The following is a 22,864-nucleotide window of genomic DNA, read 5'->3' on the forward strand; positions in this document are numbered from 1 at the left end:
TTCAGGGGACGCCTCTTTGTCCCCAGAGCCCATTCTGACATCCAGGGGACCCCCTTTGTCCCCAGGGCCCATTGTGACATCGCAGGACCCACCCTGGTCCCCAGGGCCCATTGTGACATCCTGGGCACCCCTTTTATCCCCACAGCCCATTGTGGCACCATGGGGACCCCCTTTGTCACTGGGGCCCATTGTGACATCCCAGGACCCCACATTGTCCCCAGGGCCCTTGTGACATCCTGGGGACCCCACTTGTCCCCAGTACCCATTGTGACACTATAGGGAACCCCCCTTGTGCCCAGTGACCATTGTGACACCGTGGGTACCACCCTTGTCCGCAGGGCCCATTGTGACATCCTGGGGACACCCCCTTGTCCCCAGGGCCCATTTTGACATTTAGGGGACCCCCCATTGTCCCCAGGGCCCATTGTGACATCCTCGGCACCTCCTTGTCCCCAGGGCCCATTGTGACATTCAGGGGACCCCACATAGTCCCCAGGGCCCATTGTGACATCCTGGGGACCCCCCTTTGTCCCCAGGGCCCATTGTGACATGCTGGGGACCCTCCTTGTCCCCAGAGCCCATTGTGACATCCAGGGGACCCCCTTTGTCCCCAGGGCCCATTGTGGCACCGTGAGGACCCTCTTTATCACTGGGGCCCATTGTGACATCCCAGGACCCCCTTTGTCACCAGGGCCCATTGTGACATCCTGGGGGACCCTCCTTGTCCCCAGAGCCCATTGTGACATCCCAGGACCCCACTTTGTTCCCAGGGCTTATTGTGACACCATGGGAATCTCCCTTGTCCCCAGGGCCCATTGTGACATCCCATGACCCCCCTTTGTCCCAAGTGCTATTGTGAAATTCTGGGGACCCCTTTTGTCCCGAGGGCCCATTGTGGCACCCTGGGGAACCCCTTTGTCACTGGGGGCCATTGTGACATTCCAGGATTCCACTTTGTCCCCAGGGCTCGTTCTGACACCTTGGGGACTCCCATTGTCCCCAGGGCCCATTGTGACATCCTGGGCAACCCCATTGTCCCCAGGGCCCATTGTGACATCCTGGGGACCCCCATTGTCCCCAAGGCCCATTGTGACATTCCAGGACCCCCCATTGTCCCCAGGGCCCATTGTGACATTCAGTGGACCCCTCTTTGTCCCCAGGGCCCATTGACACATCCTGGGGACCCTCCTTGTCCCCAGGGCCCATTGTGACGTCGCAGGACCCCCTGTTGTCCCCAGGACCCATTGTGACATTCAGGGGGCCCCTTTGTCACTGGGACCCATTGTGACACCGTGGGTACCACCCTTGTCCGCAGGGCTCATTGTGACATCCCAGGACCCACCTTTGTCCCCAGGGCCCATTCTGATACCGTGGGGATCCCCTTTGTCCCCAGAGCCCATTGTGACATCCAGGGGACCCCCTTTGTCCCCAGGGCCAATTGTGACATCGCAGGACCCCCCTGGGCCCCAGGGCGCATTTTGACATCCTGGGGATGCCCCCTTGTCACCGGGACCCATTGTGACGTCCCAGGACCCCCCATTGTCTCCAGGGCCCATTGTGACATCCTGGGGATCCCTGCTTGGCCCCAGAGCCCATTGTGACGTCTTAGGACCCCCCCTTGTCCCCAGGGCCCATTGCGACATTCAGGGGACGCCTCTTTGTACCCAGGGCACATTGTGACATCCTGGGGACCCCCCCTTGTCCCCAGGGCCCATTGTGACATCCTGGGGATCCCTCCTTGTCCCCAGGGCCCATTGTGACGTCCCAGGACCCCCATTGTCCTTAGGACCCATTGTAACATTCAGGGAACCCCTTTGTCACTGGGTCCCATTGTGACATCCCAGGACCCCACATTGTCCCCAGGGCCCATTGTGACATCCTGGGGACCCCATTTTCCCCAGGACCCATTGTGACACTATGGGGAACCCCCCTTGTTCCCAGGGCCCATTGTGACACCGTGGGTACCACCCTTGACCGCAGGGCTCATTGTGACATCGCAGGACCCCCCTTTGTCCCCAGAGCCCATTGTGAAAACCAGGGGACACCCTTTGTCCCCAGGGCCCATTGTGACATCGCAGGACCACCCTGGTCCCCAGGGCCCATTGTGACATCCTGGGCACCCCTTTTGTCCCCACGGCCCATTGTGGCACTATGGGGACCCCCTTTGTCACTGGGGCCCATTGTGACATCCCAGGACCCCACTTTGTCCCCAGGGCTGATTGTGACGTCCCAGGGCCCCTCTGTGTCCCCAGGGCCCATTGTGACACTTTAGGGACCCCTCTTTGTCCCCAGGGCCCATTGTGACATCCTGGAGACCCCCCCTTGTCCCCAGGGCCCATTGTGACGTCCCAGGACCCCCCATTGTTCCCAGGGCCCATTGTGATGTCCTGGGGAGCCCCCTCTGTTCCCAGGGCTCATTGTGACTTTCAGGGGACCCCCCCTTGTCCCCAGGGCTGATTGTGACGTCCTAGGGCCCCTCTGTGTCCCCAAGGCCCATTGTCACATCCCATGACTCCCCTTTGTCCCCAGTGCTATTGCGAAATCCTGGGGACCCCTTTTGTCCCCAGGGCCCATTGTGACACCATGGGGAACCCCTTTGTCACTGGGGGCTATTGTGACATTCCAGGATTCCACTTTGTCCCCAGGGCTCGTTCTGAACACCTTGGGGCCTCCCATTGTCCCCAGGGCCCATTGTGACATCCTGGGCAACCCCATTGTCCCCAGGGCCCATTGTGACATCTGGGGGACGCCCTTGTCCCCAGGACCCATCGTGGCACCGTGGGGACCCTCCTTGTCACTTGGGCCCATTGTGACACCATGGGGACCCCCCCTTTATCCCCAGTGCCCATTGTGACATCCTGCGGACCCCCCTTTGTCCCCAGGGCCCATTTTGACATTCAGGGGACCCACCATTGTCCTCAGGGCCCATTGTGAGGTCCCAGGACCCCCCATTGTCCCCAGGGCCCATTGTGACATCCTCGGCACCCCCTTGTCCCCAGGGTCCATTGTGACATCCCAGGACCCCCCATTGTCCCCAGGGCCCATTGTGACATTCAGGGGACCCCCCTTTGTCCCCAGGGCCCATTGTGACATCGTGGGGACCCCCTTTGTCCCAAGACTTCATTGTGACATCCTGGGGTCCCCCCTTGTCCTCAGGGTCCATTGTGACAGCCCAGGACCTTACATTGTCCCCAGGGCCCATTGTGATATCTTGGGGACCCTCTTGTTCCCAAGGCCCATTGTGACATCCTGGGGACCCCCCCTTGTCCCCAGGGCCCATTGTGACGTCCCAGGACCCCCCATTGTCCCCAGGGCCCATTGTGACATCCTGGGGATCCCTCCTTGTCCCCAGGGCCCATTGTGATGTCCCAGGACCCCCCATTGTCCCCAGGGCCCATTGTGACATCCTCTGCACCCCTTTGTCCCCAGGGCCCATTGTGACATTCAGGGGACCCCTCTTTGTCCCCAGGGCCCATTGTGACATCCTGGGGACCCCCCCTTGTCCCCAGGGCCCATTGTGACATCCTGGGGACCCCCCCTTGTCCCCAGGGCCCATTGTGACGTCCCAGGTCCCCCCATTGTCCCCAGGGCCCACTGTGACATCCTGGGGATCCCTCCTTGTCCCCAGGGCCCATTGTGACATCCCAGGACCCCCCATTGTCCCCAGGACCTATTGTGACATTCAGGGGACCCCCTTTGTCACTGGGGCCCATTGTGACACCATGGAGACCCCCGCTTGTCCTTAGGCTCCATTGTGACATCCTGGGCACCCCCCATTTTCCCCAGGACTCATTGTGACATCCTGGCCACCCCCTTGCTTCCAGGGCCCGTTGTGGCACCATGGGGACACCCCCTTTGTCCCCAGGGCCCATTGTGACATCCCAGGACCCCCCTTTGTCCCCAGGGCCCATTGTAGCACCATGGGGACCCCCTTTGACCCCAGGGCCCATTGTGGTACTATGGCAACCCCTTTTGTCCCCATTGCCCATTGTGACATTCTTGGACCCCACTTTGTCCCCAGGGCCTATTGTGACACCATGGGGACCCCTCCTTGCCACTGGGGACCCATTGTTACACCATGGGGACCCCCCTTGTCCTCAGGACTCATTCTCACATCCTGGACACCCCGCATTGTCCCCAGGGCCCATTGTGACATCCACTGCACCCCCCTGTCCCCAGGGCCCATTGTGACATCCAGGGGACTCCTCTTTGTCCCCAGGGCCCATTGTGACATCCTGGGGACCCCCCCTTGTCCCCAGGGCCCATTGTGACGTCCCAGGACCCGCCATTGTCCCCAGGGCCAATTGTGACATCCTGGGGATCCCTCCTTGTCTTCAGGGCCCATTGTGATGTCCGAGGACCCCCCATTGTCCCCAGGGCCCATTGTGACATCCTCTGCACCCCCTTGTCCCCAGGGCCCATTGTGACATTCAGGGGACCCCTCTTTGTCCCCAGGGCCCATTGTGACATCCTGGGGATCCCTCCTTGTCCCCAGGGCCCATTGTGACGTCCCAGGACCCCCCATTGTCCCCAGGACCTATTGTGACATTCAGGGGACCCCCTTTGTCACTGGGGCCCATTGTGACACCATGGGGACCCCTCCTTGTCACTGGGGACCCATTATGACACCATGAAGACCCCCCTTGTCCTCAGGACTCATTCTCACATCCTGGACACCCTGCATTGTCCCCAGGGCCCATTGTGACATCCACTGCATCCCCTTGTCCCCAGGGCCCATTGTGACATTCAGGGGACCCCTCTTTGTCCCCAGGGCCCATTGTGACATCCTGGGGACCCCCCCTTGTCCCCAGAGCCCATTGTGACGTCCCAGGACCCCCCATTGTCCCCAGGACCCATTGTGACACTATGGGGACCCCCCCTTTTGCCCAGGGGCCATTGTGACCCCGTGGGTACCACCCTTGTCCCCAGGGCCCATTGTGACATCCTCTGCACCCCCTTGTCCCCAGGGCCCATTGTGACATTCAGGGGACCCCTCTTTGTCCCCAGGGCCCATTGTGACATCCTGGGGACCCTCTTTGTCACTGGGGCCTATTGTGACATCCCAGGACCCCCCTTTGTCCCCAGGGCCCATTGTAGCACCATGGGGACCCCCTTTGACCCCAGGGCCCATTGTGGCACCATGGCAACCGCTTTTGTCCCCAGGGCCCATTGTGACATTCTTGGACCCCACTTTGTCCCCAGGGCCTATTGTGACACCATGGGGACGCCTCCTTGTCACTGGGGACCCATTGTGATACCATGGGGACCCCGCCTTGTCCTCAGGACTCATTCTCACATCCTGGACGCCCCCCATTGTCCCCAGGGCCCATTGTGACATCCACTGCACCCCCTTGTCCCCAGGGCCCATTGTGACATTCAGGGGACCCCTCTTTGTCCCCAGGGCCCATTGTGACATCCTGGGGACCCCCCCTTGTCCCCAGGGCCCATTGTGACGTCCCAGGACCCCCCATTGTCCCCAGGGCCCATTGTGACATCCTGTGGATCCCTCCTTGTCCCCAGGGCCCATTGTGACGTCCCAGGACCCCCCATTGTCCCCAGGGCCCATTGTGATATGTTGGGGAGCCCTCTTTGTCCCCAGGGCCCATTGTGAAATTCAGGGGACCCCAACTTGTCCTCAGGGCCCATTCTGATATCCTGGTGACACTCTTTGTCCCCAGGGCCCATTGTGACATCCTGGGGACCCCATTGTCACCAAAGCCCATTGTGATATCCTGGCGACCACCTTTTGTCCCCAGGGCCCATTGTGATATCCTGAGGACCGCCCTTTGTCCCCAGGGCCCATTGTGACGTCCCAGGACCCCCCATTGTCCCCAGGGCCCATTGTGACATTGAGGGGCCCCCGTTTGTCATTGGGGCCCATTGTGAGATCCCAGGACCCCACATTGTCCCAAGGGCCCATTGTGACTTTCAGGTGACTCCACTTGTCCCCAGGACCCATTGTGACACTATAGGGACCCCCCCTTGTGCCCAGTGCCCATTGTGACACCGTGGGTACCACCCTTGTCCGCAGGGCCCATTGTGACATCCTGGGGACACCCCCTTGTCCCCAGGGCCCATTGTGACATTCAGGGGACCCCTCTTTGTCCCCAGGGCCCATTGTGACATCCTGGGGACCCCCCCTTGTCCCCAGAGCCCATTGTGATGTCCCAGGAGCCCCCATTGTCCCCAGGACCCATTGTGACATTCAGGGGACCCCCTTTGTCACTGGGGCCCATTGTGAAATCCCAGGACCCCACACTGTCCCCAGGGCCCATTGTGACATCCTGGGGACCCCCCCTTTGTCCCCAGTGGCCATTGTGACATCCTGCGGACCCCCCTTTGTCCCCAGGGCCCATTTTGACATTCAGGGGACCCACCATTGTCCTCAGGGCCCATTGTGAGGTCCCAGGACCCCCCATTGTCCCCAGGGCCCATTGTGACATCCTCGGCACCCCCTTGTCCCCAGGGTCCATTGTGACACTGTGGGTACCACCCTTGTCTGCAGGGCTCATTGTGACATCCCAGGACCCCCCATTGTCCCCAGGGCCCATTGTGACATTCAGGGGACCCCCCTTGTCCCCAGGGCCCATTCTGATGCCGTGGGGACCCCCTTTGTCCCCAGGGCCCATTGTGACATGCTGGGGATCCTCTCTGTCCCCAGGGCCCATTGTGACATCCTGGGAACCCTCCTTGTCCCCAGAGCCCATTGTGACATCCAGGGGACCCCCTTTGTCCCCAGGGCCCATTGTGGCACCATAGGGACCCCCTTTGTCACTGGGGCCCATTGTGACATCCCAGGACCCCCCCTGGTCCCCAGGGCCCATTGTGACATCCTGGGGACCCCCTTTGTCCCAAGACTTCATTGTGACATCCTGGGGACCCCCCTTGTCCTCAGGGTCCATTGTGACAGCCCAGGACCTTACATTGTCCCCAGGGCCCATTGTGATATCTGGGGGACCCCCTTGTTCCCAAGGCCCATTGTGACATCCTGGGGACCCCCCCTTGTCCCCAGGGCCCATTGTGACATCCCAGGACCATACTTTGTCCCCAGGGCCCATTGTGACATCCTGGCGACCCCCCCTTGTCCCCAGGATCCATTGTGACATCCTGGGGATCCCTCCTTGTCCCCAGGGCCCATTGTGACATCCCAGGACCCCCCATTGTCCCCAGGGCCCATTGTGACATCCCCTGCACCCCCTGGTCCTCAGGGCCCATTGTGACATTCAGGGGACCCCTCTTTGTCCCCAGGGCCCATTGTGACATCCTGGGGACCCCCCCTTGTCCCCAGGGCCCATTGTGACATCCTGGGGATCCCTCCTAGTCCCCAGGGCCCATTGTGACGTCCCAGGACCCCCCATTGTTCCCAGGGCCCATTGTGATGTCCTTGGGAGCCCCCTCTCTTCCCAGGGCTCATTGTGACTCTCAGGGGACCCCATCTTGTCGCCAGGGCTGATTGTGACGTCCTAGGGCCCCTCTGTGTCCCCAGGGCCCATTGTGACGTCCCAGGACCCCCATTGTCCCCAGGGCCCATTGTGACATCCTCGGCACCCCCTTGTCCCCAGGGCCCATTGTGACATTCAGGGGACCCCTCTTTGTCCCCAGGGCCCATTGTGACATCCTGGGGACCCCCTCTTGTCCCTAGGGCCCATTGTGACGTCCCAAGACCCTCCATTGTCCCCAGGGCCCATTGTGACATCCTGGGGATCCCTCCTTGTCCCCAGGGCCCATTGTGACGTCCCAGGACCCCCCATTGTCCCCAGGGCCCATTGTGACATTCAGGGGACCCCCTTTGTCACTGGGGCCCATTGTGACATCCCAGGACCCCACATTATCCCCAGGGTCCATAGTTACATCCTGGGGACCCCCTTGTCCCCAGGACCCATTATGACATCATGGGGACCCTCCTTGTCACTGGGGACCCATTGTGACACCATGGGGACCCCCCCTTGTCCTCAGGGCTCATTGTGACATCCTGTGCATCCCCCTTTGTCCCCCGGGACCATTGTAACACCGTGCGGACCCCCTTTGTCCCCAGGACCCATTTTGACACTGTGGGGAACCCCCTTGTCCCCAGGGCCTATTGTTACGTCCCAGGACCCCCCATTGTCCCCAGGGCCCATTGTGACACCTTGGGGACCCCCTTGTCACTGGAGACCCATTGTGACAGCATGGGGACCACCCCTTGTCCTCAGGGCCTATTGTGAACATCCTGGGGAACCTCCATTGTCCCCAGAGCCCATTGTGAGTTCCTGGAGACCCCCTTGTCCCCAGGTCCCATTGTGACATCCTGGGGAGCCTCTTTGTCCCCACGGCCCATTGTGACATCCTGGGGACCTCCTTGTCCCCAGGACCCATCCTGGCACTGTGGAGACCTCCCTTGTCACTGAGGACCCATTGTGACACCATGGGGACCTCCCATTGTCCTCAGGGCACATTGAGACATCCTGGGGACCCCCTTTGTCACTGGGGACCCATTGTGACATCCCAGGAACCCCATTGTCCCAAGGGCCCATTGTGACATCCTGAGGACCCCTCTTTGTCTCCAGGACATATTGTGACACCGTGGGGACCACATTAGTCCCCAGGGCCCATTGTGACATCCTAGGAATCCCCTCTTGTCCCCAGGGCCCATTGTGACATCCCAGGACCCCCCTTTGTCCCCAGGGCTCATTGTGACATTCTAGGACCCCACTTTGTCCCCAGGGCCTATTGTGACACCATGGGGAACCCTCCTTGTCACTGGGGACCCATTGTGACACCATGGGGACCCCCCCCTTTGTCCCCAGTACCCATTGTGACATCCTGCCCACCCCCCTTTGTCCCCAGGGTCCATTGTGACATCCTGGGCAACCCCATTGTCCCCAGGGCCCATTGTGACATCTAGGGGGACGCCCTTGTCCCCAGGACCCATCGTGGCACCGTGGGGACCCCCATTGTCCCCAGGGCCCATTGTGACGTCCCAGGACCCCCATTGTCCCCAGGGCCCATTGTGACATACCAGGACCCCACTTTGTCCCCAGGGCTTATTGTGACACCATGGGGATCTCCCTTGTCCCCAGGGACCATTGTGACATTCAGGGGACGCCTCTTTGTCCCCAGGGCCCATTGTGACATCCTGGGGATCCCTCCTTGTCCCCAGGGCCCATTGTGACGTCCCGGGACCCCCCATTGTCCCCAGGGCCCATTGTGACATTCAGGGGCCCCCGTTTGTCACTGGCGCCCATTGTGACATCCCAGGACCCCACATTGTCCCCAGGGCCCATTGTGACTTTCAGGGGACCCCACTTGTCCCCAGGACCCATTGTGACACTATAGGGACCCCACCTTGTGCCCAGCGCCCATTGTTACACCGCGGGTACCACCCTTGTCCGCAGGGCCCATTGTGACATCCTGGGGACACCCCCTTGTCCCCAGGGCCCATTGTGACATCCAGGGGACCCCCCCTTGTCCCCAGGGCCCATTGTGACGTCCCAGGACCCGCCAATGTCCCCAGGGCCCATTGTGACATCCTGGGGATCCCTCCTTGTCCCCAGGGCCCATTGTGACGTCCCGGGACCCCCCATTGTCCCCAGGGCCCATTGTGACATTCAGGGGCCCCCGTTTGTCACTGGGGCCCATTTTGACATTCAGGGGACCCACCATTGTCCTCAGGGCCCATTGTGACTTTCAGGGGACCCCACTTGTCCCCAGGACCCATTGCGACACTATACGGACCCCCCCTTGTGCCCAGTGCCCATTGCGACACCGTGGGTACCACCCTTGTCCGCAGGGCCCATTGTGACATCCTGGGGACACCCCTTTGTCCCCAGGGCCCATTGTGACATCCTGGGGATCCCTCCTTGTCCCCAGGGCCCATTGTGACGTCCCAGGACCCCCCATTGTCCCCAGGACCCATTGTGACATTTAGGGGACCCCCTTTGTCACTGGGGCCCATTGTGAAATCCCAGGACCCCACATTGTCCCCAGGGCCCATTGTGACATCCTGGGGACACCCCCTTTGTCCCCAGTGCCCATTGTGACATCCTGCGGACCCCCCTTTGTCCCCAGGGCCCATTTTGACATTCAGGGGACCCACCATTGTCCTCAGGGCCCATTGTGAGGTCCCAGGACCCCCCATTGTCCCCAGGGCCCATTGTGACATCCTCGGCACCCCCTTGTCCCCAGGGCCCATTGTGACATTCAGGGGACCCCACATTGTCCCCAGGGCCCATTGTGACATCCTGGGGACCCCACTTGTCCCCAGGACCCATTGTGACACTATGGGGACCCCCCCTTGTGCCCAGGTCCCATTGTGACACCGTGGGTACCACACTTGTCTGCAGGGCTCATTGTGACATCCCAGGACCCCCCATTGTCCCCAGGGCCCATTGTGACATTCAGGGGACCCCCCTTTGTCCCCAGGGCCCATTCTGATACCGTGGGGACCCCCTTTGTCCCCAGGGCCCATTGTGACATGCTGGGGACGCTCTTTGTCCCCAGGGCCCATTGTGACATCCAGGGGACCCCCTTTGTCCCCAGGGCCCATTGTGGCACCATAGGGACCCCCTTTGTCACTAGGGCCCATTGTGACATCCCAGGACCCCCCCTAGTCCCCAGGGCCCATTGTGACATCCTGGGGACCCTCCTTGTCCCCAGAGCCCATTGTGACATCCAGGGGACCCCCTTTGTCCCCAGGGCCCATTGTGGCACCATAGGGACCCCCTTTGTCACTGGGGCCCATTGTGACATCCTGGGGACCCACCCTGGTCCCCAGGCCCCATTGTGACATCCTGGGGACCCCCTTTGTCCCAAGACTTCATTGTGACATCCTAGGGACCCCCCTTGTCCTCAGGGTCCATTGTGACAGCCCAGGACCTTACATTGTCCCCAGGGCCCATTGTGATATCTGGGGGACCCCCTTGTTCCCAAGGCCCATTGTGACATCCTGGGGACCCACCCTTGTCCCCAGGGCCCATTGTGACATCCCAGGACCCCCCATTGTCCCCAGAGCCCATTGTGACATCCTCGGCACCCCCTTGTCCCCAGGGCCCATTGTGACATGCTGGGGACCCCCCCTTCTTCCCAGGGCCCATTGTGACGTCCCAGGACCCCCCATTGTCCCCAGGGCCCATTGTGACATCCTGGGGATCCCTCCTTGTCTCCAGGGCCCATTGTGATGTCCCAGGACCCCCCCTTGTCCCCAGGGCCCATTGTGACATTCAGGGGACCCCTCTTTGTCCCCAGGGCCCATTCTGACATCCTGGGGATCCCTCCTTGTCCCCAGGGCCCACTGTGACGTCCCAGGACCCCCCATTGTCCCCAGGACCTATTGTGACATTCAGGGGACCCCCTTTGTCACTGGGGCCCATTGTGACACCATGGAGACCCCCGCTTGTCCTCAGGGTCCATTGTGACATCCTGGGCACCACCCATTTTCCCCAGGACCCATTGTGACATCCTGGCCACCCCCTTGCTCCCAGGGCCCGTTGTGGCACCATGGGGACACCCCCTTTGTCCCCAGGGCCCATTGTGACATTCTTGGACCCCACTTTGTCCCCAGGGCCTATTGTGACACCATGGGGACCCCTCCTTGTCCCCAGGGCCCATTGTGACGTCCTGGGGACCCCCCCTTGTCCCCAGGGCCCATTGTGACGTCCCAGGACCCGACATTGTCCCCAGGGCCCATTGTGACATCCTCTGCACCCCCTTGTCCCCAGGGCCCATTGTGACGTCCCAGGACCCCCCCTTGTCCCCAGGGCCCATTGTGACGTCACAGGACCCCCTTTGTCCCCAGGGCCCATTGTGACATGCTGGGGACCCCCTTTGTCCCCAGGGCCCATTGTGGTACCATGAGGACCCTCTTTGTCACTGGAGCCCATTGTGACATCCCATGACCCCCCTTTGTCCCCAGTGCTATTGTGAAATCCTGGGGACCCCTTTTGTCCCCACGGCCCATTGTGACACCATGGGGAACCCCTTTGTCACTGGGGGCCATTGTGACATTCCAGGATTCCACTTTGTCCCCAGGGCTCGTTCTGACACCTTGGGGACTCCCATTGTCCCCAGGGCCCATTGTGACATCCTGGGCAACCCCATTGTCCCCAGGGCCCATTGTGACATCTGGGGGACGCCCTTGTCCCCAGGACCCATCGTGGCACCGTGGGGACCCTCCTTGTCACTTGGGCCCATTGTGACACCATGGGGACGCCCCCCTTTGTCCCCAGTGCTCATTGTGACATCCTGCGGACCCCCCTTTGTCCCCAGGGCCCATTGTGACATTCAGGGGACCCACCATTGTCCTCAGGGCCCATTGTGACATCCCAGGACCCCCCATTGTCCCCAGGGCCCATTGTGACATCCTCGGCACCCCCTTGTGCCCAGGGCCCATTGTGACATTCAGGGGACCCCTCTTTGTCCCCAGGGCCCATTGTGACGTCCTGGGGACCCCCCCTTGTCCCCAGGGCCCATTGTGACGTCCCAGGACCCGCCATTGTCCCCAGGGCCCATTGTCACATCCTGGGGATCCCTCCTTGTCCCCAGGGCCCATTGTGACATCCCAGGACCCCCCATTGTCCCCAGGGCCCATTGTGACATTCAGGGGCCCCCGTTTGTTCACTGGGGCCCATTGTGACATCCCAGGACCCCACATTGTCCCCAGGGCCCATTGTGACTTTCAGGGGACCCCACTTGTCCCCAGGACCCATTGTGACACTATAGGGACCCCCCCTTGTCCCAGTGACCATTGTGACACCGTGGGTACCACCCTTGTCCGCAGGGCCCATTGTGACATCCTGGGGACCCCCCCTTGTCCCCAGGGCCCATTGTGACATCCTGGGAATCGCTCCTTGTCCCCAGGGCCCATCGTGACATTCAGGGGACCCGTCTTTGTCCCCAGGGCCCATTGTGACATCCTGGGGACCCCCCCTTGTTCCCAGGGCCCACTGTGACGTCCCAGGACACGCCATTGTCCCCAGGGCCCTGTGTGACATCCTGGGGTGCCCTCCTTGTCCCCAGGGCCCATTGTGACGTCCCAGGACCCCCCATTGTCCCCAGAGCCCATTGTGACATCCAGGGGACCCCCTTTGTCACTGGGGCCCATTGTGGCACCATGAGGACCCTCTTTGTCACTGGGGCCCATTGTGACATCCCAGGACCCCCCCTGGTCCCCAGGGCCCATTGTGACATCTGGGGGACCCCCCTTGTCCTCAGGGTCCATTGTGACAGCCCAGGACCTTACTTTGTCCCCAGGGCCCATTGCGATATCTGGGGGACCCCCTTGTCCCCAGGGCCCATTGTGACACCATGGGGACCCCCCTTTGTCCCCAGGGCCCATTGTGACATCCTGGGGTCCCCCCTTTGTCCCCAGGGCCCATTGAAATGTCCCAGGACCACCCTTTGTCCCCAGGGCTTATTGTGACACCATGGGGATCTCCCTTGTCCCCAGGGCCCATTGTGACATCCCACGACCCCCCTTTGTCCCCAGTGCTATTGTGAAATCCTGGGGACCCCTTTTGTCCCCAGGGCCCATTGTGGCACCATGGGGAACCCCTTTGTCACTGGGGGCCATTGTGGCATTCCAGGATTCCACTTTGTCCCCAGGGCTCGTTCTGAACACCTTGGGGCCTCCCATTGTCCCCAGGGCCCATTGTGACATCTGGGGGACGCCCTTGTCCCCAGGACCCATCGTGGCACCGTGGGGACCCTCCTTGTCACTTGGGCCCATTGTGACACCATGGGGACCCCCCCTTTATCCCCAGTGCCCATTGTGACATCCTGCGGACCCCCCTTTGTCCCCAGGGCCCATTTTGACATTCAGGGGACCCACCATTGTCCTCGGGGCCCATTGTGAGGTCCCAGGACCCCCCATTGTCCCCAGGGCCCATTGTGACATCCTCGGCATCCCCTTGTCCCCAGGGTCCATTGTGACACTATGGGGACCCCCCCTTGTCCCCAGGGCTCATTGTGACATCCCAGGACCCCCCATTGTCCCCAGGGCCCATTGTGACATTCAGGGGACCCCCCTTGTCCCCAGGGCCCATTCTGACACCGTGGGGACCCCCTTTGTCCCCAGGGCCCATTGTGACATCCTGGGGACCCCCTTTGTCCCAAGATTTCATTGTGACATCCTGGGGACCCCCCTTGTGCTCAGGGTCCATTGTGACAGCCCAGGACCTTACATTGTCCCCAGGGCCCATTGTGATATCTGGGGGACCCCCTTGTTCCCAATGCCCATTGTGACATCCTGGGGACCCCACCTTGTCCCCAGGGCCCATTGTGACATCCCAGGACCCCCCATTGTCCCCAGGGCCCATTGTGACATCCTCGGCACGCCCTTGTCCCCAGGGCCCATTGTGACATCCTGGGGACCCCCCCTTGTCCCCAGGGCCCATTGTGACGTCCCAGGACCCCCCATTGTCCCCAGGGCCCATTGTGACATCCTGGGGATCCCTCCTTGTCCCCAGGGCCCATTGTGATGTCCCAGGACCCCCCATTGTCTCCAGGGCCCATCGTGACGTCCTCTGCACCCCCTTGTCCCCAGGGCCCATTGTGACATTCAGGGGACCCCTCTTTGTCCCCAGGGCCCATTGTGACATCCTGGGGACCCCCCCTTGTCCCCAGGGCCCATTGTGACGTCCCAGGACCCCCCATTGTCCCCAGGGCCCATTGTGACATCCTGGGGATCCCTCCTTGTCCCCAGGGCCCATTGTGACGTCTCAGGACCCCCTATTGTCCCCACGACCTATTGTGACATTCAGGGGACCCCCTTTGTCACTGGGGCCCATTGTGACACCATGGAGACCCCCGCTTGTCCTCAGGGTCCATTGTGACATCCTGGGCACCCCCCATTTTCCCCAGGACCCATTGTGACATCCTGGCCATCCCCTTCCTCCCAGGGCCCGTTGTGGCACCATGGGGACACCCCCTTTGTCCCCAGGGCTCATTGTGACATCCCAGGACCCCCCTTTGTCCCCAGGGCCCATTGTAGCACCATGGGGACCCCCTTTGACCCCAGGGCCCATTGTGGCACCATGGCAACCCCTTTTGTCCCCAGGGCCCATTGTGACATTCTTGGACCCCACTTTGTCCCCAGGGCCTATTGTGACACCATGGGGACCCCTCCTTGTCACTGGGGACCCATTGTGACACCATGGGGACCCCCCCTTGTCCTCATGACTCATTCTGACATCCTGGATGCCCCCCATTGTCCCCAGGGCCCATTGTGACATCCACTGCACCCCCCTGTCCCCAGGGCCCATTGTGACATTCAGGGGACCCCTCTTTGTCCCCAGGTCCCATTGTGACATCCTGGGGACCCCCCCTTGTCCCCAGGGCCCATTGTGACGTCCCAGGACCCCCCATTGTCCCCAGGACCCATTGTGACATTCAGGGGACCCCCTTTGTCACTGGGGCCCATTGTGAAATCCCAGGACCCCACATTGTCCCCAGGGCCCATTGTGACATCCTGGGGACCCCCCCTTTGTCCCCAGTGCCCATTGTGACATCCTGCGGACCCCCCTTTGTCCCTAGGGCCCATTTTGACATTCAGGGGACCCACCATTGTCCTCAGGGCCCATTGTGCGGTCCCAGGACCCCCCATTGTCCCCAGGGCCCATTGTGACATCCTCGGCACCCCCTTGTCCCCAGGGTCCATTGTGACACTATGGGGACCCCCCCTTGTGCCCAGGGCCCATTGTGATACTGTGGGTACCACCCTTGTCTGCAGGGCTCATTGTGACATCCCAGGACCCCCCATTGTCCCCAGGGCCCATTGTGACATTCAGGGGACCCCCCTTGTCCCCAGGGCCCATTCTGATACCGTGGGGACCCCCTTTGTCCCCAGGGCCCATTGTGACATCCTGGGGACCCTCCTTGTCCCCAGAGGCCATTGTGACATCCAGGGGACCCCCTTTGTCCCCAGGGCCCATTGTGGCACCATAGGGACCCCCTTTGTCACTGGGGCCCCTTGTGAGATTCCAGGACCCCCGCTTTGTCCCCAGGGCCCATTGTGACATCCTGGGGACCCCCTTTGTCCCAAGACTTCATTGTGACATCCTGGGGACCCCCCTTGTCCTCAGGGTCCATTGTGACAGCCCAGTACCTTCCATTGTCCCCAGGGCCCATTGTGATATCTGGGGGACCCCCTTGTTCCCAAGGCCCATTGTGACACCCTGGGGACTCCCATTGTCCCCAGGGCCCATTGTGACATCCCAGGACCCCCCATTGTCCCCAGGGCCCATTGTGACATCCTCTGCACCCCCTTGTCCCCAGGGCCCATTGTGACATTCAGGGGACCCCTCTTTTTCCCCAGGGCCCATTGTGACATCCTGGGGACCCCCCCCTTGTCCCCAGGGCCCATTGTGACGTCCCAGGACCCCCCATTGTCCCCAGGACCCATTGTGACACTATGGGGACCCCCCGTTGTGCCCAGGGCCCATTGTGACACCGTGGGTACCACCCTTGTCCGCAGGGCTCATTGAGACATCCCAGGACCCCCCATTGTCCCCAGGGCCCATTGTGACATTCAGGGGACCCCCCCTTGTCCCCAGGGCCCATTGTGACGTCCCAGGACCCCCCATTGTCCCCAGGACCCATTGTGACACTATGGGGACCCCCCGTTGTGCCCAGGGCCCATTGTGACACCGTGGGTACCACCCTTGTCCGCAGGGCTCATTGAGACATCCCAGGACCCCCCATTGTCCCCAGGGCCCATTGTGACATTCAGGGGACCCCCCTTTGTCCCCAGGGCCCATTCTGATACCGTGGGGACCCCCTTTGTCCCCGGGGCCCATTGTGACATGCTGGGGACGCTCTTTGTCCCCAGGGCCCATTGTGACATCCTGGGGACCCCCCCTTGTCCCCAGGGCCCATTGTGACGTCCCAGGACCCCCCATTGTCCCCAGGGCCCATTGTGATATGCTGGGGAGCCCTCTTTGTCCCCAGGGCCCATTGTGAAGTTCAGGGGACCCCCCCTTGTCCCCAGGGCCCATTGTGACATCCTGGGGACCCCATTATCACCAGAGCCCATTGTGATATCCTGGCGACCGCCCTTTGTCCCCAGGGCCCATTGTGACATCCCAGGACCCTCTTTGTCCCTGTCGAGGGTTAAGATTGCGGGGTGACAATCAAACCCTGGCAGATGTGTTGTCAACCTCCTCTCCCCCCCCCAATTCCCCCTTTTGCCCCTCCCTCTCCCCCCTTCCCACTCAGCACAGACGATCGGGAGGGGAAGAAGCACAGAGGGGAGAGAGCTGGAAAAGTTCAAGATGTTTTACTGATGCTACTGATAAGAGCAGAGAAAATAATACAAATATACAAAACCCATCTTGTAAGTCTCAGCAACTGCAGAGCCAGCACCCAAAGTCCTGGATCAGACTCTGCAGCCAACCGGAGCTGGATTCAGTCTCTCACTGGCCTCAGTTCGCAGGGACGACCAGCAAGGTCCTCTCCTAATGTCAGCCATGAGGAGAAAAGGGAGAAAGGGAAAAGGGGCGAGATCCTCGTGATCTCCCGCTTTTATATGAAGTATTCACGTGAACGGAATGTTATTCACCGTTGGTCAGTCTCTCGATCACCAGTTTCTCGTTGCCCCTCTCGCGAGATGTCCATCTGTGCTTGTCAATAAGTTTTCATTCCATTGCTGGGTTTGCCAAAACATGTGTCTGGTTCTCCAGGAAAATGCAGCTGACATGAAGGCTTGAGCTGACAGGCAAATTCACTAAAAGAGAAACTTGTTTTTAACAAAACCAGGACATTCCACCCCTTATCATATGACATTCACTGAATACTTAAACCTTATCAATACAATCTATCAATACAATCTAATTAATCACTACTACTATATATATATACATATATATATGTACATATATACACAGGAGTAATTAATCAGTGGACCATCCTTTGAAAAGTTCATTAAGTTCATTTTGTCACCACAGTCTCCCAGGGCAGGGAAAATGGTCCAAGTGCATCTCATGACCCCTGTTGGTGGGTTAAGGACACCAACTTCCAAGAAGGTGTCGGGCGCCACTCGAAGAAGCCAGCGCTGGTTTCATCACCATTGTCTTGATCTGAAAGACACTTATTAAACATTGTTAGTGCGGCAATTCACATCGTACAGTTCAGCATTGCACATTTTCACCTAAAATCAAATCCCCTTGAGGTGCACACCGAACTTCTCCATCCTTAAGCATCACCCACCAGGTGCTGCCAGGTCCCTGGGCAAAAACAATCCCACGAATAGGTTTGCCTGTGCCTGAGGCAGGAGGAACCCAGACTGCCTTTCCTAACATATTTTTCATGTGTACTACAGGGACTTTATCTCCTTCTACAGTCCATAGAATTTCTGATTGGGCAGGCCCGGCTCGATTGATTGATCCCCTAGTGTTGACCAACCAAGTGGCTTTTGCTAAATGTGAATCCCAGTTTTTAAAGGCTCCACCACCAAGTGCCTTTAGTGTAGTTTTTAACAAACCATTGCACCTTTCAGTTTTCCCAGAGGCTGGTGCATGATATGGAATATGATACACCCACTCAATACCATGTTCTTTGGCCCAATTGTCTATAATACTGTTTTTGAAATGAGTACCATTGTCTGATTCAATTCTTTCTGGCGTACCCGGCCACCAAAGGACTTGCTTCTCAAGGCCCAAGATGGTATTTCGGGCTGTAGCATGAGGTACGGCAGATGTTTCCAACCATCCAGTGGTTGCTTCCACCATTGTAAGTACATAACGCTTACCTTGGCGTGTTTGTGGAAGTGTAATATAATCAATCTGCCAAGCTTCTCCATACTTACACTTTAACCATCGCCCCCCATACCATACAGGCTTTAACCGTTTTGCTTGTTTGATTTCGGCGCAAGTTTCACATTCATGAATAACCTGTGAAACAGTGTCCATAGTTAAATCCACCCCTCGATCACGAGCCCATTTTCATGTTGCATCTCTACCTTGATGCCCTGAAGCACCATGGGCCCACCGAGCTAGGAAAAGTTCACCTTTATGTTGCCAGCCCAAGTCCACCTCAGCTACTTTAATCTTAGCAGCTTGATCCGCTTGTTGGTTGTTTCGATGTTCCTCGGTGGCTTGACTTTTAGGCACATGAGCATCTACATGACCAACTTCCCCAGGCAGGCTCTCCAGCCGAGCAGCAATGTCTTCCCACAGCGTGGTTCCCAATGGTTTCACCTCTGCGCTGCCAGTTACTTTTCTTCCATTGCCGTAGCCACCCCCACAAGGCATTTGCTCCCATCCATGAGTCAGTATAGAGACAAAGCATTGGCCACTTCTCTCGTTCAGCAATGTCCAAAGCCAGCTGGATGGCTTTCACTGCTGCAAACTGACTGGATTCACCTTGTCCTTCAGGGGCTTCTGTAACTTGTCGTGTGGGACTCCACACAGCAGCTTTCACCTTCGATGTTTTCCTACCGACGACAGGATCCACCTGTGAACAGTGCACACTGCTTATCAGTCTCTGAAAGCGGATTATATGGTGGTGCTTCTTCAGCACGTTTTACTTCCTCCTCATCTGCAGACATCCCAAAGTCTTTGCTTTCTGGCCAGTCTGTAATCACTTCTAATATCCCTGGACGGTTGGGACTTCCAATCCGAGCTCATTGCGTGATCAGTGCAATCCATTTACTCCATGTAACTTCGGCTGCATGATGTGGAGAGGGAACCGTCCCTTTGCACACCCAGCTCAGCACCGGCAGTCGAGGTGCAGGAGGAGCTGTGCTTCAGTGCCCATCACTTCTGAAGCAGCTCGAACTCCTTCATATGCTGCCAGTCTCTCCTTTTCAGTTGCAGTACAGTTGGCCTCAGATCCTTTGTATCCTCGACTCCAAAAACCTAAGGGTCGACCTCGGGTTTCTCCTGGTGCTTTCTGCCAGAGGCTCCAGGTAAGTCCATTATCTCCGGCTGCGGTGTAGAGCACATTTTTAACATCTACTCCAGTTCGGACTGGTCCCAGGGCCACCGCATGAGTTATCTCACGCTTCATTTGTTCAAAGGCTTGGCGTTGTTCAGGGCCCCACTCAAATTGGTTCTTTTTACGAGTCACTCGATAGAGAGGGCTCACAATGTGGCTGTGGTCAGGAATATGCATTCTCCAAAAACCTACAATGCCCAAGAAAGTCTGTGTCTCCTTTTTATTAGTAGGTGGAGACATTGCTGCAATTTTGTTGATCACATCCATTGGGATCTGACGACGGCCATCTTGCCATTTTATTCCTAAAAACTGGATCTCTCGTGCAGGTCCCTTGACCTTGCTTCGTTTTATGGCAAAACCAGCAAGGTCCTCTCCTAATGTCAGCCATGAGGAAAAAGGGAAAAAAGGCAAAGGGGACGAGATCCTCGTGATCTCCCACTTTTATATGAAGTATTCACGTGAACGGAATGTTATTCACCATTGGTCAGTCTCTCGGACATCAGTTTTCTCGTTGCCCCTCTCGCGAGATGTCCATCCGTGCTTATCAATAAGTTTCCATTCCATTGCTGGGTTTAACCAAAACATGTGTTGGGTTCTCCAGGAAAATGCAGCTGACATGAAGGCTTTAGCTGACAGGCAAATTCACTAAAAGAGAAACTTGTTTTTAACAAAACCAGGACACACCCCCACACACTGCACCCCAAATCCTGCACCCCCAAATCCTCCAGCCCCATGTCCCAAACCCCCAAACCCTGCACCCTCAAGTCTTGCACCCTAATTCTGCCCCCCCAAGACCTGCACCCCCAAACCCTGCACCACTAAACCCTGCACCCCCAAACCCTGTACCCCAAATCCTGGCCCCCACAAGTTGCACCCTAAAAACCTGCACCCCAAATCCTGTCCTACCCAACCCTTCACACCAAACCCCTTCACCCCAAGATCCTGCTGCCCTAAACCCTGCACCCCAAAATCATCCCTCCCAACCCTGCCCCCCAAACCCTGTCCCCCTAAAGCCTGACCCCGAAACCCTGTTCCCCAAAACCCTGCTACCCCCAATCTTGCACCCCCCAACTCTGCACCCCCAGATCCTGCTGCTCCAAACCCTGCACCCCCAAATCCTCCAGCCCCACGTACCGATCTCCCAAACCCTGCACCCCACAACCCTGCACCCCACAACCCCTTCACCCCCAAATCCTGCACCCCCAGCCCTACCCAATAAACTTTCCACCCCCAAACCCTGCCCTACCAAGCCCCCCACCCCAAACCCCTGCACCCCAAGATCCTGCACCCTAAACCCTGCACCTCCATATCCTCCTTCCCCAAACCCTGCACCCCAAAACACTGCACTCCAAACCACTGCACCCCTAAATCCTGCAACCCCAAATCCTGGCCCCCAAACCCGGCACCCCAAACTCCTGCACCCAAATATCCTACTGCCCTAAACCCTGAACCCCCAAATCCTGCACCCCTGGAACCTGCAACCCCAGACTCTGCAGCCACAAATCAGGCCCCGCAAAATCCTTGCACCCCCAAATCCTGCACCACCTAATCCTCCAACCCCCTAACACAACCCCCTAAACCCTTCTCCCCAGGGTCCATTGTGACACCCTGGGGATCCCCCTTGTCCCCAGGGCCCATTGTGACACCATGGGGGACCCCCTTCTCACTGAGGACCCATTGTGACACCATGGGGACCTCCCCTTGTCCTCAGGGCCCATTGTGACATCCTGGGGACTCCCCTTTGTCCCCAGGGCCCATTGTGGCACCATGGGGACCCCCTTTGTCCCCAGGGCCAATTGTGACATCCTAGGACCCCCCTTTGTCCCCAGGGCCCATTGTGACAGGGTGGAGATCCCCCTTGTCCCCAGGCCTGTTGTGATGTCCCAGGACTCCCCATTGTCCCCAGGGCCCATTGTGACACCTTGGGGACCCCCCTTGTCCTAAGGGCCCATTGTGACATCCTGGGGACCCCCTTGTCCCCAGGGCCCATAGTGAAGTCCCAGGACCCCCTTTGTCCCCAGGGCCCATTGTGACATCCTGGGGACCACCCTTGTCACTGGGGACCCATTGTAACACTATGGGGACCCCCCCTTGTCCCCAGAGCCCATTGTGACATCCTGGGGACCCCCCCTTGTCCCCAGAGCCCATTGTGACATCCTGGGGACCCACTTTGTCACTGGGGCCCATTGTGACGTCCTGGGGACCCCCTTTGTCCCCAGGGCCCATTGTGACGTCCCCGGATCCCCCATTGTCCCCAGAGCCCATTGTGACATCCTGGGGACCCCAATTGTCCACAGGGCCCATTGTGACATTCAGGGGACAGCCTTTGTTCCTAGGGCCCATTGTGACACCGTCGGGACCCCCGTTGTCCCCAGGGCCCATTGTGACATCCCAGGACCCCCCATTGTCTCCAGGGCCCATTGTGACATACTGGGGACTCCCCTTTGTCCCCAGAGCCCATTGTGACACCATGGGGACCCCCTTTGTCCACAGGGCCCATTGTGGTATCTAAGGACCCCCCAATTGTGCCCAGGGTTCATTGTAACATATCAGGACGTCCCATTGTCCTCAGGGCCCATTGTGACGTCCCAGGACCCCCCGTCATCCCCAGGGCCCATTGTGTCATCCTGGGGACCTCCTTTGTCCCCAGAGCCCATTGTGACATCCTGGGGAACCCTTTGTCCCCAAGGCCCATTGTGACGTCCCAGGACCCCCCTTTGTCCCCAGGGTCCATTGTGAAATCCTGGGGACCCCTCTTTGTCCCCACGGCCCAATGTGACATCCTGAGGACCCCCTTGTCCCCAGGGCCCATTGTGACGTCTCAGGAGCCCCCATTGTCCCCAGGACCCATTGTGACATTCAGGGGACCCCCTTTGTCACTGGGCCCATTGTGAGATCCCAGGACCCCACATTGTCCCAAGGGCCCATTGTGACTTTCAGGGGACTCCACTTGTCCCCA

General features: G+C 59.3%; 1 long non-coding RNA gene across 1 annotated transcript in view; it reads left to right on the top strand.

The window, feature by feature from the left end:
• Positions 1-18,374, top strand: part of LOC139825655 (uncharacterized) — a 35,265-nt gene extending 16,891 nt beyond the window's left edge. Inside the window, exon 3 of the long non-coding RNA XR_011735858.1 lies at positions 17,916-18,374. This is a non-coding gene — a long non-coding RNA (uncharacterized lncRNA). The remainder of the gene's footprint in view (positions 1-17,915) is intronic.
• The last annotated feature ends 4,490 nt before the right edge of the window (positions 18,375-22,864 follow it).

Source organism: Patagioenas fasciata, chromosome 26 (assembly GCF_037038585.1).
Source record: "Patagioenas fasciata isolate bPatFas1 chromosome 26, bPatFas1.hap1, whole genome shotgun sequence".
Classification (NCBI taxonomy): Eukaryota; Metazoa; Chordata; class Aves; order Columbiformes; family Columbidae; genus Patagioenas; species Patagioenas fasciata.